This window comes from Rattus norvegicus (genome assembly GCF_036323735.1).
Source record: "Rattus norvegicus strain BN/NHsdMcwi chromosome Y unlocalized genomic scaffold, GRCr8 chrY_unlocalized_14, whole genome shotgun sequence".
Taxonomy (NCBI): domain Eukaryota; kingdom Metazoa; phylum Chordata; class Mammalia; order Rodentia; family Muridae; genus Rattus; species Rattus norvegicus.
The window spans coordinates 626,183-646,078 of record NW_026947372.1 but is presented as its reverse complement, the minus strand read 5'-3'; the positions used below and the strand labels follow the sequence as shown (position 1 = coordinate 646,078).

The following is a 19,896-nucleotide window of genomic DNA, read 5'->3' as shown; positions in this document are numbered from 1 at the left end:
AGGTTGCGTTTAATATAATGGCCATTTTTACTGTATTAATCCTGCCAGTCCATGAACATGGGAGAGCTTTCCATCTTCTGAAATCTCCTTCACTTTCTTCAGAGACTTGAGGTTCTGCTCATATGCTCATATTTTTTACTTACTTGGATAATGTCACCCCAAGACATTTTATATTATTTGGGGCTATTGTGAACGGTGTCATATCCCTACTTTCTTTCTCTGCTTGTTTAGCTTTGTGCAGAGTTATTTTTATACTCAGCCACTTTGCTGAAATGTTTATCAGGCTTAGTAATTCTCTTGTGGAATGTTTGAGGTCACTAAGTATACAATCATATCAACTACAAACAGTGCTATTTTAACTTCTTCTTTTCCAATCTATATCCCTTTGACCTCCTTCAGTGTCTGCTTGCTCTGGCTAAGATGTCTAGAACTATATTGAATAAGTTGTGAGAGAGTGGGCACCCTTGTTCAGTCCCTGATTTCAGTGTGATTGCTTTAAGTTTCTCTCCACTTAGTTTAATGTTAGTTACGGATTTGCTGTATATGTTTAGGTGTGGGCCTTAAATTCCTGTGCTTTCCAGGACTTTTTTCATGAAGTGATGTTGAATTTTGTCAAAATCTTTCTCAGCATCTAATGAAAGGATCATGTGGTTTTTATCTTGGAGTTTATATAGTGAATTATGTTGTTTGTTTTCTGTATATTAAAGTATCCCTGCAAGCCTGGGATGAATCCTACTTAAACATAGTAGATGATTGTTTAATGTGTTGTATGAATAGGTTTGCAAGAATTTCATTGAGTATTTTTGTGTTGATATTGATAAGAGAAATTGGTCTGAGTTATCTTTCTTTGTTGAGTCTTTCTTTGTTTTAGTTATAAGAGTAATTGTGACTTCATGAAAGCAATTTAGTAGTACTCCATCTGTTTCAATTTTATGGAATAGTTTGGACAGTATTGTTATGAATTTTTCAATGAATTTTGGATGGATTTCTGCACTAAACCCATCTGATCCTGGACTCTTTTTGGGTGGGAGAGTTTTGATGATTGCTTGTATTCCTTTGGGAGTTATGGGTTGTTTAAATGGTTTATCTTTTCCTGATTTAGGTTTGGTATCTTGTATTTGTCTGGAAAATTGTCTTTTTTTTTCCAGATTTTCAAGTTTTTTGAACCTAGGCTTTTGTAGTACAGCAATTTTTTTTTAATTTCCTCTGATTCTGCTGTTCTGTCTCCCTTTTTAATATTTGATTTTGTTAATTTGGACACACTCTCTGTATCCTCTGCTTAGTCTAGCTTTGGGTTAATATATCCTGTTGATTTTTTCAGAGAATCAGGTATTGGTTCTGTTGATTCTTTGTATGGTCCCTTTTTTTCTACTTGGTTGATTACAGCCCTGAATTTGATTATTTTCTGCCTTCTACTACTCCTGCATGTATTTGCTTCTTTTTGTTCTAGAGCTTTTAGGTGTGCTGTCAAGCTGCTGATGTATGCTCTCTCCTGTTTCTTTCTGCAGGCACTCAGAGCTATGAGTTTTCCTCTTAGCACAGCTTTCATTGTGTTCCAAGAGTTTGGGTGTGTTGTACCTTCATTTTCAGTGAATTCTAAGAAGTCTTTAATTTCTTCCTTTATTTCTTCCTTGACCAAGTTATCATTGAGTAAAAAAAAATTGTTCAACTTCCATGTATATGTGGGCGTTCTTTCCTAATTTTTATTGAAGAACAGCCTTAGCCCATGGTGGTCTGATAGGATGCGTTGGATTATTTCTATCTTTCTGTATGCTTTGAGGCCTGCTTTTTGACTGATTATATGATTAATGTTGGAGAAAGTGCCAGGAGGCTGTGAGAAGAAGGTTTATCTTTCTGTTTTAGGATAGAATGTTCTGTAAATATCTGTTAAGTCCATTTGGTTTATACCTTCTGCTAGTCTGTCTATATCTCTGTTTAATTTCTGATTGTGTGATCTGTCCAGTGATGAGAATGGGGTGTTGTAATCTTATACTATTATTTTTTGCGGTGCAATATGTGCTTTGATCTTTAGTAAGGTTTCTTATGTGTATGTAGGAGCCCTTGTAATTGGAGCATAGACATTTATGATTTTGAGTTCATCTTGGTGGATTTTTCCCTTGACGAATATGAAGTGTCCTTCCTTATGCTTTTTGATGACTTTTGGTTGAAAGTCGATTTTATATATTCTTCAGACCATTGCTTGGAAAATTGTTTTCCAGCCTTTTACTCTGAGGTAGTGTCTGTCTTTGTCTCTGAAGTGTGTTTCCTGTAGTGCAAAATGCTGGGTCCTCATTACATATTGTGTGTCAATCTGTGTATTTTTAGTGAGGAATGAGTCTATTGATGTTGGAGATATTAAGGAATAGTGATGGTCACATTCTGTTATTTTCATAATTGGAGGTTAGTTTATGTTTGTGTGCTTCTCTTCTCTATGTGTTGTTGTGAAAAGATTAATTTCTTGTTTTATCTATGGTTTTACTTGAATCCTTGTGTTCGGTCTTGTCAGTTAGTGTCCTTTGTAAGACTAGATATGTAGAAAGGTATTGTGTAAATTTCGTTTTGTCATGGGATATCTTGGATTCTCCGTCTTTGTTAATTGAGAGTTTTGATGGATACAGTACCCTGGGATGGTGTTTTTATTCTCTTAGTGTCTGTATGACATCTGTCTATGATCTTCTGACTTTCATAGTATCTGGAAAGAATTCTGATTTAATTATGATAGCTTTGTCTTTATATATTACTTGACCTTTTTCCTTACAGTTTTTAACATTTTTATTTGTTTTGTGCATTTGGTGTTTTGACTATTATGTGATGGGAGGATATCCTTTTCCGGTCCAATCTATTTGGAGTTCTGTAGGCTTTGTGTATGTTTATGGGCATCTCTTTCTTTAGATTAGGGAAGTTTTACTCTATAATTTTGTTGAAGATATTACTGTCCCTTGATGTTGACAGTCTTCACTTTCTTCTATACCTGTTAAGACTAGGTTTGATCTTCTCATTGTGTCCTGGATATCCTTTATGTTTTGAGCTAGGTCTTTTCTGTTTTACATTATGTTTGACAGTTGTGTGATTCTTCTGCTCCTTAGATTATGTCTTCTATGTCTTTTATCCTGTTGGTGATTCTCACTTCTATGACTCCTGGTCTCTGTCCTAGGTTTTCCATTTCCAGGGTTATCTTCCTTGTGCTTACTTTATTGTTTCTATATCCATTTTTAACTCCTGGGTGGTTTTGTTTATTTCCTTCTCCTGTTATGTTGTTTTTCAAGTAGTTCTTTAAGGTAGTTTTGTGTTCCCTCTTTCTTGCATTATATTTGTTTACTTCAGTTTTTTCTATTGTCCTGCATTTTCTTAAGGGAGTTATTATTCTTAACATCCTCCATCGTCATGATAAATGTGAAATTAAATTTAGATCTTCCTTTTCTGGTGTGTTTAGATATCCAGTGTTTGTTTTGATGGGAGAATTGGTTTCTGTTGAGCCCAAGTAGTCTTGGTTTCTGTTGTTTGTGTTCCTGTGCTTTCCTGTGGCCATCAGGTGGTCTCTGGAATTAGCTTGTCTTGCTCTTTCTGACAGTGGCTTGACCGTCCTGTAGGCTCGTGTGTCAGGGATGCTGTAGACCTGTTTTCCTGTTTTCTTTTACCCAGTTAAGGGAACAGAGTATTCTGCTCTCAGGCACGTAGTTGCTCCTGTCCACTTACTTTCAGCTGTCCCTGTGGGCGGGAACCAGAAGGAACTTCCCATACTTCTCCTAGGTCCCTCTGTGGGGGGAAGGGGGCACAGATGGTACAAGGTGTTTTCCTCTTGAGTCAGGAATCTGGGCAGAGAGTAGTCTCCTCTGATTTCCCAGGAGTGTCTGCTTCTCTGAGGCTCTAGTTACCCCACCATCATGATTTGGGTACAGGGAGCTGTTTGACAAGATCAGTTCCGATCCAGGCACAGTCTGGAACATGGTGCTCCAGTAGATTTACTCCTCCTCTATTAAAGAGTCACTATGCAATTTTGTCTTGGGCCAGAGATGTGGGCAATTGTGGGCAGAAGTGGTAGTCTGTGTGCATTGTATGCTCAGTATTGCCCACACTCCTGGGTGATCAGCTCTCTCTCCCACAGTTTCTAGGAGAAGGGAGCTTTGTGCTGGAATCAGCAAGGTTCAGGAGCCAGCTAGAAACTGGAAATGCCTGATCCCAGAGGAGTTCTGCCTTTGCATGTCCTGAGTCAACCAGTGAGCTCGCTTCAAGCAGAAAAGTTGGAATCACCTCTTCTCTCAGGCCTGAACTCACTTGTTGGGCTGACTTTCAGCTTTCCATAAGGGCTGCAACCAGAAGTGTCTTGACCCTACTACTCCTAGGTTCCTATGCACAGGAGGCCCAGATGGAGCTAGGTGTTTTTTTCTTGAGTCAGGAATTTGAGCAGAGTTCTCATGGGTTTCTGCCCCTCTGACAGTGTAATACTTCCCCACCCCTCATGACATTTGGGTGTAGAATACTGTTTGGACAAGTTCAGATTCAGCTGCAGTTTGGACTGCAGGGCTCCTGCAGATTGACTGCTCCTATATTCATGTGTCCAGTGGCACTATGCAGTTTCCTCTTGGGCTAGGGATCTGAGCACATGTGGGAAGAAGTAGCAGGGTCTCCTTGCTGAGGTCTCAGTATTGCACACTCTTCTGGGTGTTCAGCTCTTGTCCCACAGACTTTCCAAAGGATTTCAAATGTTCACTCCCTATCTTACAGGTCCTCAGTCTTTCCAGTTCTCCTCCAAATTTTGTTGGAGAAGACGCCTCTGGTTAAGGGGAGGTACAACAGGCCCAATCAGAAAAAAAAAAAGGGCTGGAAATCTTCTTCTCTTAAAGGTAATCTCAGTGATTTCTCATATTCCACAAGTGGAATAAGTCCTGCCCCTTCTCCAGAAGAGACTTTAATACCTTTGCCAGCTGCCAAAGCAGGGCAGAGAGCTCTGTCCATTCACAAAGACAGTCAAAGATGTGCCCTATCTCCACCAACGTGCTTATGAAATCTGCTTCGGGTAAAATGAGTTTGAAACCTGATTCTGCTGACAAAGCGGATTGCAGAACTACCCTGTTAAGCCAAGAGGACATTCAAAGTCCTCCACTATTAAAAATGCGCTTAAATCATCACTTATGATCCAAGGCGTACAAAATACAGTTACAAATACCCAAGTGAACCTCATAACACACATACCAGCCCAAGAAGAGACAAAATTTTCTGCATGTACACCATTAGATCAAGGACCATTGACAGTTTCAGAATGGGCTCTTGAGAGTTCCACAACCACGCAAGATGTGGTAGAAATTTCTGAATCCACCGATGGAACTCCTGTGCCTTCTGCACATAAAAAATATGTTCTAGCAGCCTCACCATATCCCCCAGTACTTCAAATGTCCCTATATAATAGAGAATTATTCAAATATCCTCTACCACTGAAGGGACCCTCCTGACATCCCATTAGGCCCGAAAAAGCCAAGTTTATCAAAACACACTGTCAATGAGCCATGCAGACTCCATATTTATACAATGTGCAGAGAAGATAAAATATCCCCTACCTCCTCAGGGGACTCTAAGTCGTTCTGTACTGAAAGCAGAGGCTCCAAAATTTTCCACATATACATCAGAGATGCTAGAACTTCCCAAAACTGAGCAGTATTCTCTGAGTATTACTCTATCTCAAAAAGAGACTGTGGGACAAGAAACTTCTGCAAAAAGAGGTCTACCCATAGCCACATCTTTAGAAATGTCTTGTGGATGTGACACATATACAAAAGATATTCTAGGACAGATTCCATCTATAGAGAAGTTTATGGACCCAAACATATGTGAACCATGAAATGCGAACACCAGAGTCTGTAGCATCCTCGACAACTGAGGAAAGGGATTCCTTGTATTCCATTAGTGTAAAAGAATGAATACGACCTCCACAAATTCCACAGTAGGCTATAGGAACTTCCTTATATCCTCAAAATCAGCCATCTTCCCCAACTACAGAAGATGCTACACACTCTTCCAAATATTCAGAAAAGATTGCCATTCCTTCTTTATACCCACAAGCAGACCCAGAACATCTGCCAAATACCTCAAAAGCTCTGGATTTTACCTCATCTTCTGAAGGGGCTTTAGAGCCTGTTTTGCCTCTCAAGCAGGCTAGGGAACCTGACACTTCTATAGGAAAGTCGGTTTCCACTTCTCCAGCAGAAGAAATTTCTCTTGGAACTTCCACAGTTACAAAACAATATCTAGAATATGTCTATGATGCTCAGGGAGAGGTCACATTTTCAGAGGTAGCTCTAATACATACCCTCCATTCTGATATCACAGTAAGGATTCTACACGTATACACGGTACATTAAGACCTTCCTCATCTGAGAAGGATGTCTTAGGATCTACTGCATCTGAACAGCATGTTTTAGAACTATCCCCATATACCTAAGTAGATTTATTTAACATGTCCACTCTGGGGATAAAGAGGCGACATTCTCCCTCTACCAAAGTGGACCACAGGCATCCAGTTTCTATAAAAAAAAAGGTTAAGATTTGATCCTTCTGATGTAGTCTTGAGAAATTTCCTCTAAAGAAGATAGTTTCAAACATCCCCCTTCTGCCAAAAGGGATCTTGTGCCATCTTCTGCAGCCAAAGAGACAGCAAAAGCTACATTTTCTCCTCAGGTGAGTCCTAACCTTCTCCATCTGTCCAAAGGGCCATGGAATTTCCAAAAAATATGAAGGAATTGTGCAAAGATGCCATTCCTTGAAAGGACTTGCTGGACATTCCATATTGTCCCAAGATGCTCAAGTAACTCCTCCTTCTACAAAAAAGGCATGTTCACCATCTACCCTAGGGTTTCAGAGAATTTCTTCACCCCTCTCTAGGGCTCCAGAAAGTGTTCTCCATGCTCAAAGTGGTTTGTCATTGTGCAAATTAGACTTCAAACATATAAAACCTTTTTTTTTATATTACCAAAGGTCTGAGGGAAAGTCCACATCGAAAAAAAAATCATTTAGACCTTGTGCCATTCGTCCAAGTATATCAGAAAAATTCCATGTCTTTTAAAGCACCTAAAAATCTATCTTGCTCTAGCACTCGTCCTAGAAAACAATTACCTTTAGTCATACAATCCCTAGGATCATTGAAATACAAAAAGGGGTGTCTAGAAACTTTACCATCTGCCAAAAGGTCTTTAGGATGTTCACCAACTTCTCCAAGAGCTCGGTTAACCCATAGAAGAACAAAAGAACTAAAGCCATCTGCTCAGGGTGTTTTCCAAAAACCACTTATTTCTTCTTTACTTTTATACCAAGACAAGAGGCCAGCTTCCTCATCCCCATCTCTGATCCCTTCTTCCTATTTGTTCTCTCTTCCAAATCGCTCTTTACTCTGAATTAGATGCCAATTACTAAACCATAGACATATGGAAGGAGGTAGTTGCTGTCAAAACAAAACTTGTGATATCACAGAAGAAGCTACGGCTCTCCAGGACACAATAGAATTTTCAAGGAGGGCCTAATGATGATGGAACTGCCATAGCCTACCTGCTCAAGAGCTTCCTTGCATTGACCAGATTTGGTTGTGCACTTTCCAGTAGTGTCTCCTGTGACACAGTAGAAACATTTACATGCTACATCTCTGTACAGCTAGAGCCTTCTCTCTGCTTTATTAGTGATTACATGCTCTGAATGAAGAAAGTTAGTCAGGGGCTTGTCATGGGTAGAAAAGATCTAGGAACACAGAAGGAAAGATATTCTTCTGGAGATTAATTTTATTCTCTGGTCAAATCCTGTGACATAAATTTCAATTCCCTAGGTTTTCCCTGTTTTGCTGGTGCCAGTATTTTCCCTACAGAACTTTAATTGAGTGAATATTGTTTTATATTTTCTGATTGTAAATTCATTTACAGGGGACATTATATATGTTCCTGCATGTGTACTCAAAATTTCATTTTTCAAATTCCATTTTTTGCAATGAATTTGGTATCAAACGTGGCTCAGCTATAGAGTGAATATAAGAGTGGAAATATTGTGTACCTACTTCTAATGATCAACTCCCAAATCCATATTTTATCCATTAATTACAAGACATCAGTAAAGCAAAGGACAACATGGAGTATAGAATGTGGTTCTGAAGTTCTATTAGATATCAGTCCTCTAATATCTACCTTCTTGTGTTCCCAGGGATAGGCTTGAGGGTTTTGGATGTTTTACCATGATTCTTTCTTCAGGCCACACATCAGTTTCTGAGTGATGGGCAGTGATAGGAATGGCTTGTGGTCCAATGAAACCTCAAATTCAATAGGTTATAAAAAACAGGAGGGAGTCTATTTGCAATTGTCACTTGTGGATCCTAGAGTCTTCACCTTGTTATGCAGAATCCATCCAAATATTAAACCAAAATTCCTAGTTGTAGGATCCACCAAAATTGTATATATATATATATATATATATATATATATATATATATATATATATAAATGTATATATATATATGTATATATGTATATATGTATATATATATGTATATATGTGTGTGTATGTATTCACTTATATATATATGTATGTATTCATATATATATGTATGTATGTATATATATATATGTGTATATATATACATATACATACATATATATATATATATATATATATCAGGCACAAAAACTAGATAAGATTGATGAAGATAAAATTGCATTCTGCCAATAAATGGTTTTAGATCTTTCATGAGAGACACAGTTAGAGCATGTCAAATACAGAAGAGATTGCTAGTGGCAAACCAGAGAACTGAATACAGACCCCTTGTTTGTAGATGTTGAGAAAGGATTACAAGAGCTGAATGGGCTTTCAACCCCCATAAGAACAACAAGTTCAATTAACCAGGGCTTTCTGGTATTAAACCAATATTCCATGACTGTTTATGTACAGACCTGTGGCTCCAATTGCATATGTGGCATAGTATGGCGATGTTGATCATCAATGGAAGGAGAAGCCCTTGGTTCTCCCTAGTTAAAGGGAATGTCAGAGCACAGTAAAGGTTATAGATAAGGATAAGGGGACCAGCTAGGAATATTAAGGACAGGAAACTGGGAAAGGAAATAACATTTGAAATGTAAATATAGAAATATCCAATTAAAAAAGGTATATACGGGGCTGGGGATTTAGCTCAGTGGTAGAGCGCTTACCTAGGAAGCGCAAGGCCCTGGGTTCGGTCCCCCGCTCCGAAAAAAAGAACCAAAAAAAAAAAAAAAGGTATAAAATTTGCTAAAAAAAAAAGGAAAAAAAAAAACAAAAGATAATTAGCAGCTAATCAGACCTATTGAGTCAGTAATCCAAAGGGTTCCTGTCAGGGATTTATAGTCAGAATAATACTAGTGGAAAGATTGAGATGATGAAGATCAAATTTGGAGCACTTCTCTCTCCCAAATACCAGTATCAGACACTTACTGCTCTATAAGTATCCAAATAATTGAGGAGTTTACTCTGAGCTGAGGAGAGTATACTTATTTTTCACTTCTTCCTTAGGACCATTTTCTTCTGGGCAATAAGAACAAAAATCCATGAGCTCTAAGGAAAAGAACAGTGTCCTTCCAAACACCTGGCTTTTGGGGGAAAGAAATTAATGATATAAACTCTCTGACTTCCAGGAACCATTAGAAGCAGGGAATTCCAGATTCTTCTGAGAGGCTCCCAGCTCCTGATCCCATGTGTGGAAGGATCAGATCAATTCTATCTCTTCAACTTACATATTCCACTCCTACCAAGGCTTCAGTGAGATTTCTCAGGGATGATGTATTTCTTCCTTCTTTTATACCAAGACAGAAGACCAGCTTCGTTCTCCCCATCTCTGATTTCTTCATCGTCTTTGTTCTCCCTCCCTAATGACTGTTTCCCCTGAATTTGAGGCCAATTAGTAAAACCTATAGGTACTGAAGTAATATCTGAGAGGCATTTGCAGTCAGGACAACACTTATTACATCACAGAAGAAGCTAGTGCTCTCAAGGATACAAGAGATTTTTCAGGGAGAGCCTAATGATATTGTCACTGAGAACTGCCATGGCCTGACTCTAAACAGCTTTCCTTACATTAACCAGTTTTGAGGGTGCCAATTTAGGTATGTCTCCTGTGACACAGTGGAAACTTTCGCTCTCCATCTCTCTAAAGCTAGTGACTTCTGAATGGAGAAAATGAGTCAGGGGCATGGCATGGATAGAAATTTTTTAGGAACTTGGAGTGGAGGAGATTCTTCTGGATAATATTTTTATTCCCAGGTCAATTCCTGTGACATACAGTTCAATTTTCTAGGTTTTCTTAATTTTATAAAGGCCAGTACTTTACCTACACAACTTTCGTTGAATGAATATTGTATTTCACTTTCCTATTGTACATTCCTTCATAGGGGACATTATAAATATTCCTGAATATGTACTCAAAAATTCTGTTTTCAAATTCCATTCTCTGCTATGATTTTGGAAACAAAGTGGGCCCATCTATAGACTGAGAATAACAGTGTAAATATGGTGTACCTACTTCAATTATAAATTCCCAAATCCTTATGTTATTCAAAAATTACCAACATCAATAAAGCAAAGGACCACATGGAGTATACAATTCGTTTCTCTATTCACATTTGATATCTGTACTACACTATCTACTTCCTGTGTTCCCATGGCCAGACTTGAAGGTTTTAGATGTGTTGCCATGATTCTTCCTTAATGTCATATATAAGAAACAGGAGCATGGGCAGGGGGAAGAAAGACTTGAGGAACAGTGAAACCTCAACTCAATACCTTCATAAGTACAGGAGGGAGTCTCTTTGATATATTCATTTGCAAACTCTACATTCTTGACCTAGTTGTGCAGAATCCATGTAATCATTCCACCTAACCTAATAGGTGTAGGAAGCACCTAAAGTATATATATATATATATATATATATATATATATATATATATATATATATATATATATATATATTCAACCACCAAAACTGGATAACATTGATGAAGCTAAGAAATGCATTCTGCCAGGAAACAGATATAGATATTTCCTGAGAGACAAAGCTAGAGCATGTCAAATACAAAAGTGAATGTCAATGGCAAACCAGTAAACTGGAAATGGAGTTCCAGTTGGTAGATTCTGAGAAAGGATAATAAGAGCTGAAAAGGGTTTCAACCCATAAGAACAAAAATGCCAATGAACCAGATCTTTCTGGTACGAGACCAATATTCAAAGGTGGAAAATGGAAAGACCTAAGGCTCCAACAGCATTTGTAGTAGAGGATGGCCTTGTTGGGCACCAAAGGAAGGTTAAGCCCTTGGTCCTCCCTTGGTTTGACTTGCATTTAAAGGGAATGTGAAGGGACAGTAATGGGATGGTTTATAGAAGAAGTGGAGAGGGACCTGTTAGGGATCTTACGGGAGGAAATTCTAAAAGGAAACAGTATTTTAAATATAAATATATAAATATACATTTTAAAAAAAGAAATAAAATTTGTAAAAAATAAAAGATATAAGAAATAAAAGAAGAGAAAACTACCAGCTAATTACAGCTATTGACTCAGAAATCTAATGAGTCACTATCAGGTAATGACAGTCATAGAAATAATAGTTGAAGGACTGAGATGATGATGTTTCAAATAGAAGCTCTTCTCTATCCCAGATATCAGGGTCAGGCACAAACTGCACTATAGGAATCTAAAGCATGGAGGAGTTTACACAGAGCTAGGGTTACAAAACTTGTCCTTCCCGTGTTCTTTAAGTCCCTTTTCTTCTTGTCAAAAAGAATAAAGGCCATGCACTCTCAGGAAAACAACTGTGCCCTTTCCATCCCTTGGCTTTTGGAATAAAGAAATGAATGATATAAACTCTCTGACTTCCAGGAACCATAAGAACAGGTAAGTCCAGATGATTTTGAGAGGCTCCCATGTCCTCATTCCCATATGTGGAAAGCTGAGATGAAGGCTGTCTCTTCAGGGAACCCACTAAACACCTACCCCGGACTCACTGAGCTCTCAAATGGACCAGGTAATTCTTCCTTTTTGATACCAAAACAGAAGGGACGCTTTCTTTGAACATCTCTGATTTCTTCATCCTCTTTGTTCTCCCTTCAAAAATGTCTGTTTATTCTGAATTAAAGGCCAATTAGTAAGCTCTAGGGGTACTGAAGAAATATCTGAGAGGCAGATGCTATCAGGACAACACTTGTGACCTCACAAAAGGAGCTAGGGATCTCTAGGTTACAAGAGATTTTTCAGAGAGGGCCTAATGATAATGTCTCTTAGAACGCCCATGGCCTACATGCTGAACAGCTTTCCTTACATTGACCAGTTTCAAGAGTGCCTTTTCCAGGAGAGTCTCTTGTGTCACAGTGGAAACATTTACGTACTCCATCTCTCTATAAAGTTAGATACTTCTCTTTTCTTCATTAGTGGTTAAATGCTCTGAATGGTGAAAGTTAGTCTGGGGCACGTCACGGGTAGAAAAGATTTAGGAAGATGGAGTGGAGGTGATTCTTCTAGATAATATTTATACTCCCAGGATTATTCCTGTGACATACAGTTCAATTTTCTAGGTTTTCTCTGTTTCGCAACGGGCAGTATTTTCCCTATAGACCTTTAATTTATTGAATATTGTATTACAAATGTGATCATATTCTTGTTTTCTTCTCTTGCTTAGTGATGAAAAAAGTGATACCCAGTACTGTATTAGAACAAACATTATATAGTACACCTAAAGAAAACAAATTGCTCCCAAGGTCAACGTAACTTCATAAGTAAGCAATTTGAATTCACAGAGAAATGTTAAAGTATTGTATTATTTATCCTTAAAAGGATACTTGTAAGAATCTTTTAGAAACAGAAATCTAAACATCTGTATAAAAATGTTATACCTGCTTTAAATGATCAGAATGCACATCTGTGATTGGCAAACCTTATTAAATCCTATCATGAAGCTGAGGGTAAAACTGGTTCAGAAAGCAGTCATCAAGAGTCCAGCATTTGTGACAGTCACACCATTAGCCTGTGCCGCCATTGTTCTTGATCCCTGACCTTAAAAGATCCCAGCCTTTCCGAACAACAAATTGTTCCATACATTGTTTTTTATATCAGAGTCAGTAGGGAAAAGATCTTAGCCAGCTTCACAAACAATTTTATTTTTCCAAAAGCTTTTAATGGGTTGTGGTCCTCGCTAATCATTCTACATTTCCTCGGGCAATGATAGAAGCAATGATCTACCCCAGAGGCAATTGCTAAAAGACCTGTATCACTCTTATTGCAAATGCCAATGGCACTGCCCTCTGAGTGGTAGAAAGCTCCATGAGGATTTTCATGCACTTCTTAGATTAAGAGAGGATGAGTGCAATAACTGAGCACCACTCTGCCTGAAATCCTCGTGGGGTTCATGACTCACCAAGGTCCAATGAGACTGTGCTGAAGAGTGGGCCATACCCCAGGATTTCTACAGCTCTGTGCCATTCCTCCTTCACAGGCCTTGGCAATACTCCATTTCAGAACCAAATTTGAACTATGCTTTTACCCTAGATATAATTTCAAATACTATACTAATTAGGGAGAGTGTGCAGCCTTACATTGTCCTTGACTTTAATGGAATTGCTTTACATTTCTTTCCATTTAGGTTGATGCTGGGTACCGGCCTGCTGTCCATTGCCTCTATTATGTTTCTGCATAGGACTCGTATCCCTGATTACTCTCACCCTTTTAACATGAAGGTGGGTTGGAATATTTTTGCAAGCTTTTTAAATATCTAATGAGATTATCATGTGATTTTTCTCTTTCAGTTTCATTATATAGTGAATTATACTGATGGATTTTCAGAAATTGAAACATCTCTGCCTCCCCCTAGAAATTAATAATTACACAGCATAACCTACAGAAAGGATCTCACATTCACATGCATACTCCAATAGCTCCCCAAAAACAAAAAAAAATACAAACAAAAAAAAATCATGCACCCTACTGAACAGATGTAATACTCACATACATACTCAAACATCCTAATCGAAAACACAAAAACCAAAAAAACATGCAAGCAAAAAAAAAAACAAAAAAAACAAAAACCCTGCTCCCGCAACATCTCATTAATACCTTTAAGCATTAATGTCCTCTACTCAACAGTAAAAGGACACAGGCTAACACAATGGATTTAAAATCAGGATCTATCCTTCTGTTGCACTCAAGAAACACAATCCAGCAACCAAGATAGACACAACCTCAGACCAAGGGGTTGGAAAAGATTTCCAACCTAATGGACACAAGAAACAAGATGGTGTAGCCATTCTAACATCCAGCAAATCAGACTTTCTACCAAAAGTAATCAAAAGAGACGGGGAAGGATACTTCATATGCATCAGAGGAAAAATCCACCAAAATGACATCTCAATTCTGGATGTCTATAGGCCAAAGACAAAAAGCAGAAATATTGGTGAGAGAAATATTGCTAAAGCGTAAATATCACATCGAACCTCACACATTAATAGTGGGTGACATCAATGTCCCATCTCACCAAAGGCAGGCCATTGAGACAGAAATTAAAAAAATAAATAAATAAATGATTTAACAAACACGGGGTTCAATAAAATTGACCTCACTGATATCTACAGAATAGTTCACACAAACACAAAAGTACACACTCTCTTTTCAGTACCTCATGGAACCTTATCCTAAAATGAACATGTTCTCCCACTCTAAAGAAGCCACAATGGATACAGAAATACTGCACTAACCATTGGATCTTCTCAGATCACCATGGATTAAAACTGGACTTCAACAATAAGAAAAAGTGTATAAACTCATTGAAATTCAATAGCTGGCAACTTAAGATCCACCAGTTCACGGAAGAGATGAAAAACAAAAGGTGCTCCTAGAATTTAATGAAAATGAAGGCACAACTTCTCCAAACTTACCTGCATATGCAGCACAGGGTGCTTTTATAAAGAAACCGGAGAGACCCCACACTAGCAACTTCCCAGCACACCCTAGATCTCTAAAATAAAAAGAAGCAAATACATATTAAAGGAGGAGACAGCAAGAAATGATCAGACTCAGGGTGAGAGTGATCCATCAGAAACAAAGAGAATACAAAGATCAAAAAAACAAAACAAAAAAAAAAACAAAAAAAAACAAAAAAACAAAAAAACAAGAGCTGGTTCCTTGGGAACATCAATCCGACAGACAAATCCTCAGACAGATAATGTAATAGGAGGAGAGTGCATCCAAATAACAAATTCAGAAATGAACAGGGAGCCGTATCAATGTACAATGATGAAAGTCACAAAATCATTAGTTCTCACTTTAAAGTGGATGATTGTGTAGACTGATTGCACTGACCACAGGTAAATTTAGGTAAGATAAACTCTGTAAATAGCTCTACAACACCTAATGAGACACAAACAGTAATTAAGTTTCCCTACTGAAAGAGCCCAAGGGCCAGATTGTTTGAGTGCAGACTTCTACCAGGTTTTCAAAGAATTCTCAACCTACCAAAAAAACAGAAACAGGAGGAAAACGCCAAAATGATTCCATGACACCAGTGTCGCCCTGACACATAAATCACAAACGACACAACAAAGAAAGAATTTCAGAAGAATTTCCCTTACCAACATTGGTGGAAAAAATACTAGGTAAAATGCTCGAAAATAAAATCCAAGGGCATATCAAAACCGCCATTCAGTGCCATCATGTAGGCTACCTCCTGAGGCTGCAGGAGTGGATCAATCTATGAAAACCCATCAAAGTGATCCACTATATAAGCAAACTGAACTGAAAAAAAAATATTCTGCCCTCAGCATTTCACATTAACGTGCGAGCTCCACCTGGAGTTAACTTTGTGGATGTTGCATACCATGCAGTATATATATATACACATATATATTTATATTGTATATAAATACATATATATATACACATATGTAAAATATTATTATAATAAATTAATATATTAAAGTGATATGTACAATCATTATAATAATATAATTAATAATATACTATATTAACATATTAAAGAATATTATTATTAAAATAAATAATATAGTCATATTTTATTAATACATTATATTATTATATATTTATATCATAATAAAATATAATTGATACTAATATATTATGTTAGTATATTAAATTATTATATAGTAATAAACTATACCTCTCTTACCCTCTTCTGACTCTCTACCTAACCACACCCTCAGTACTCCAGTATCAACTTTCCCCTCTGGCTCACTGTCATAGGCTTTAACATTTAAAGAACAGTTAAAAGGGACAGAAGGTTCATATGCGATCTCCTTAATCCATGAAAGAGGACTAGTCAGGGGCAACCTCCTTTGAGGAAGCAGATAAATATCAGGATACAGATAACATTTGCTGGGGGAAGATCAAATTCGAATAATGACTTTGCATATCTATCCAGTGTATTCTGAGAAAATGGGGAATATTCTTCCTAAAGACCCAGCTATACTACTCCTGGCCTTATATCTGAAAAAACCTCTGCCATACCGCAAGGACATGTGCTCCATAATGTTCTAACTGCTTTCTTCATAATGAGCAGAAAATAGAAATAACCCAGAAGCCCCTCAACCAAAGAATGGCTACAGAAAATGTGGTTCATTTACACTATGGAATACTACACAGTTATGAAAAATAAGGACATTGTGAAGATGCGGTGGAGTAGATGGAATGAGAAAGTATTGTTCTGAATGAGGTAACTGAGTCCCAAAATAACATGTACATACTCACTTAAAAGAGGGTATTAGCCATAAAGTACAGAATTCAAACACTAAGATCTAAGGAACCAAAGAGGCTAAACAAGAAGAAAGACCCAAGAAAAATTATTGAATTTCACTCAGAAGGAGGAATAAAACAATGAGAGGAGGCAGATGGAAGGAAAGGAATGGGTGGCTGAGGGGATGGGACGGGAAATGGGGTTTGAGAATCATTTCTTGAGAGAGACGAGCAAGAGGGACAGAGGGCCAAGAGAATAAAGAGAAATCAGTGACTGTCCAGGGTGGGTGCTATCTCTAAGATTTGCCTGCAATCTGGGATTGGTGAGGCTACCCTAGCGTGTATGAGGGTGACTTTAGTTGAGACTCGGAGCAGTGGGGATACAAATACTGAAATGGTCACTTTCCAAAGCCACAGAGGACCAAAAGTGGAAGGATAAGGACACAAAGCCACCCCCAAAATTTTGACACAGAAATTGCCCTCTCTATAAAAGACACAGGTACAGAGATGGAAGAGAAATGAGGGAATGGACAAAGGATAAGTAGCCGGATGTGAGACTTATCCTACGGGCAAACCTCAAACACTGACATGTTTGCAGACGGGAGGTAGCATTATTGTTCTCTGCAAGGCTCCACCGAGCAGCCGACTGACACAGAAGCAGAGGTGCACGGCCAAAGATCGGATAGAGCTCAGAGAGTCTAACCAAAGAGCTGAAGAAAGGACTGAAAGAGGCAGAGGAGCACAGTGGTCTTCACGAGGGTTCACTAAACCCGTCGCCTGTCTTTGGATCCTGTTCTCCTACTCGAGCTTCGTTTTCAGGACCTGGTGGGAGATGATGAATCTAACCCTGCAAAGACTTGATGTGCCAGGGGAGAGGGTGCACTCATTAGGGCACTCCACTCGCTCAGAGAAGGTGGGGAGAGGATAGAAAGAGGGACTGTAAATGGTGGGAGCCTGGAGGAGTGTGGTGACAGTGCAGCATTCAGAATGTTACCTGGTGAATATATACAACCATTCTTGCAAGGGGCACAGGCATGACATCTCGGGGATGGTGGCGTGACATCATGGGTGTGGCTCATGACATCGTGTAGGTGGGGCATGACATCATGGGAGTGGGGCATATCCTCATGGGGATGGGGTCATGCTATCATGAAGCTTCATGGAAAATAGTTGAAACTAGAAAAAAAAAAAACAAAAAAAAACAGCCCGAGAGCGAGCTGAGACCTAGAGACACAAACATGGCGCGTGTTTACCTATGGATGGTATCAGGTGTGAGGCAAATCATATTCTATCTACAATCCACAAATGGAGAGAGGACAAAGGAAAGGAGAAGGCCGGTGAGAGGGAAAGCATCAACCTCTCTGAAAGGAAAACTGTAACAGATTCTGTGATTGAAGTGCGGACGACTGAGACAGGAGCTGAAGGTTGGTGGGGAAGAAGGAGGGATAGAGCTGTGCAGAGAGAACCGGCCAGAACTGGGGGACATATAGGTTAATGCAGAAACTCAATGGATGCACTTGTTAGTTCATGGCGTCTAGAGAACAACCTCCCGAGTATTTAATCTGATAGAGAACGCAGAGTCCGAACCTTCAATCTTTTGAAATCAAGCAAGTGGAACCTCAGGTTTTGGGATGGGGCACATTCAGTGGAGTCGGTTTCTGAGGAGGTCAAATGGAGATCCCTGAATAACAGACCGATGCTGGGACAGAGATTATAAAAAGATTATAAAAGCTCAAGCAAATGAGCCCTTCTGGTACCTTAAGCCTCCATCGATGTAAATCCACCCGAAAACCCCTTCCCGCTCTTCAAGGTTTGTGTAGCCCTTGTTCAACCTGAGTAAAATATATGCACACAGCGCGTCCCTTAATACCTTCTAACAGAGCTGTGACACTGAATACCTTGGAGCAACCCCCAACTCACTTGCAGGCAGACCAAGATTCTGTTGACCGACTAGTTCCAGAGGCCACTTCATCCTTTTGCACCTGGACACTCTAAGAAGCATACATCAGAGATGTCTGTGTGTGTGTGTGTGTGTGTGTGTGTGTGTGTGTGTGTGTGTGTGTCTATTTGTCTGTGTGTGTGTCTGTGTATCTGTGTGTCTGTCTGTGTATCTATGTGTCTGTCTGTGTGTCTGTGTGTGTATTTTTATGTGTGTGAGTGTTTGTGTGTGTTTGCATCTGTGTGTGTCTATCTCTGTGTATGTGTGTGTATGTGTGTTTATGTGTGTGTATGTGTGTTCCTGTGTTGTGTCTCTCTGTGTGTATTTTTATGCGTGTGAGTGTTTGTATGTGAGTATGTCTCTCTGTGTGTATGTGTATGTATGTGTGTTTATGTGTGTGTATGTGTGTGTATCTGTGTGTGTGTATCTGTCTGTTTGTCTGTCTGTGTCTCTCTTGGTGTGTCTGTGTGTATGTGTGTGTGTCTGTGTGTGTGTGGATATGTGTGTTTATGTGTGTGTGTGTGTGTTAGTCATGCACAAGCTAACCATCCTCACACAGACTGTCTGGTTTGCTTTTCTTTTTGGAAAGTTGGCAAATCTTTCTCCTGTCCTAAGAAAAGACCACCCTGATTCTCAAATCTCTCTGTGAAGTCATGACAGGTTGAGTGATTTTCAAGTATGAGGAGTCTGTCCTAGTGAAAATAGCTTTCATGGGTAAAATAACCCTTGAAAAACATGTCTCAATATTTACTTTACTTAGTCTGTGATCCCTTGAGTTGATTATTCTATTATTATTATTATTATTATTATTATTAAAATAATCATCATTTTATTATTATTATTATCATCATTATTATTATTATTATTACTATTCCAGGATTATTACATTATTTTATTGTCTGTGCTGTTACCAGTGTGCTAATGTTCACTGATGGCAGGAAGATTATTTTCCATGTGTGTCCCATTCGACAGCCATGTTTTAGTTCTTGAAACTGAAAGTTTCATTTACATGTTCCCAAGAGCAAATACATGCAAGTACAGAAAGTTCCTTGGTCTTCTACATGATAGTGACACCCTCACATAGTCTTCTGATCTATTTGAAGAACAGAATTTAGATAGGCAAAGAGAAGGTTGGTGACCAAAGACCCAAGTTATGGAGAAATAAGACAGTTTTCACAATATTACAGGTTTTGGGGGTTGGTAGACATTACATAACCATCTTTTCATTCATAG

At 38.6% G+C, this 19,896-nt stretch overlaps 1 long non-coding RNA gene across 1 annotated transcript in view; it reads right to left on the bottom strand.

Annotated features, from left to right (window-relative positions):
* The window catches only part of LOC134484593 (uncharacterized), a 67,261-nt gene extending 57,120 nt beyond the window's left edge, over nucleotides 1-10,141 (bottom strand). The window contains exon 1 of the long non-coding RNA XR_010062077.1: nucleotides 9,735-10,141. This is a non-coding gene — a long non-coding RNA (uncharacterized LOC134484593). The remainder of the gene's footprint in view (nucleotides 1-9,734) is intronic.
* Nucleotides 10,142-19,896: the final 9,755 nt, after the last annotated feature.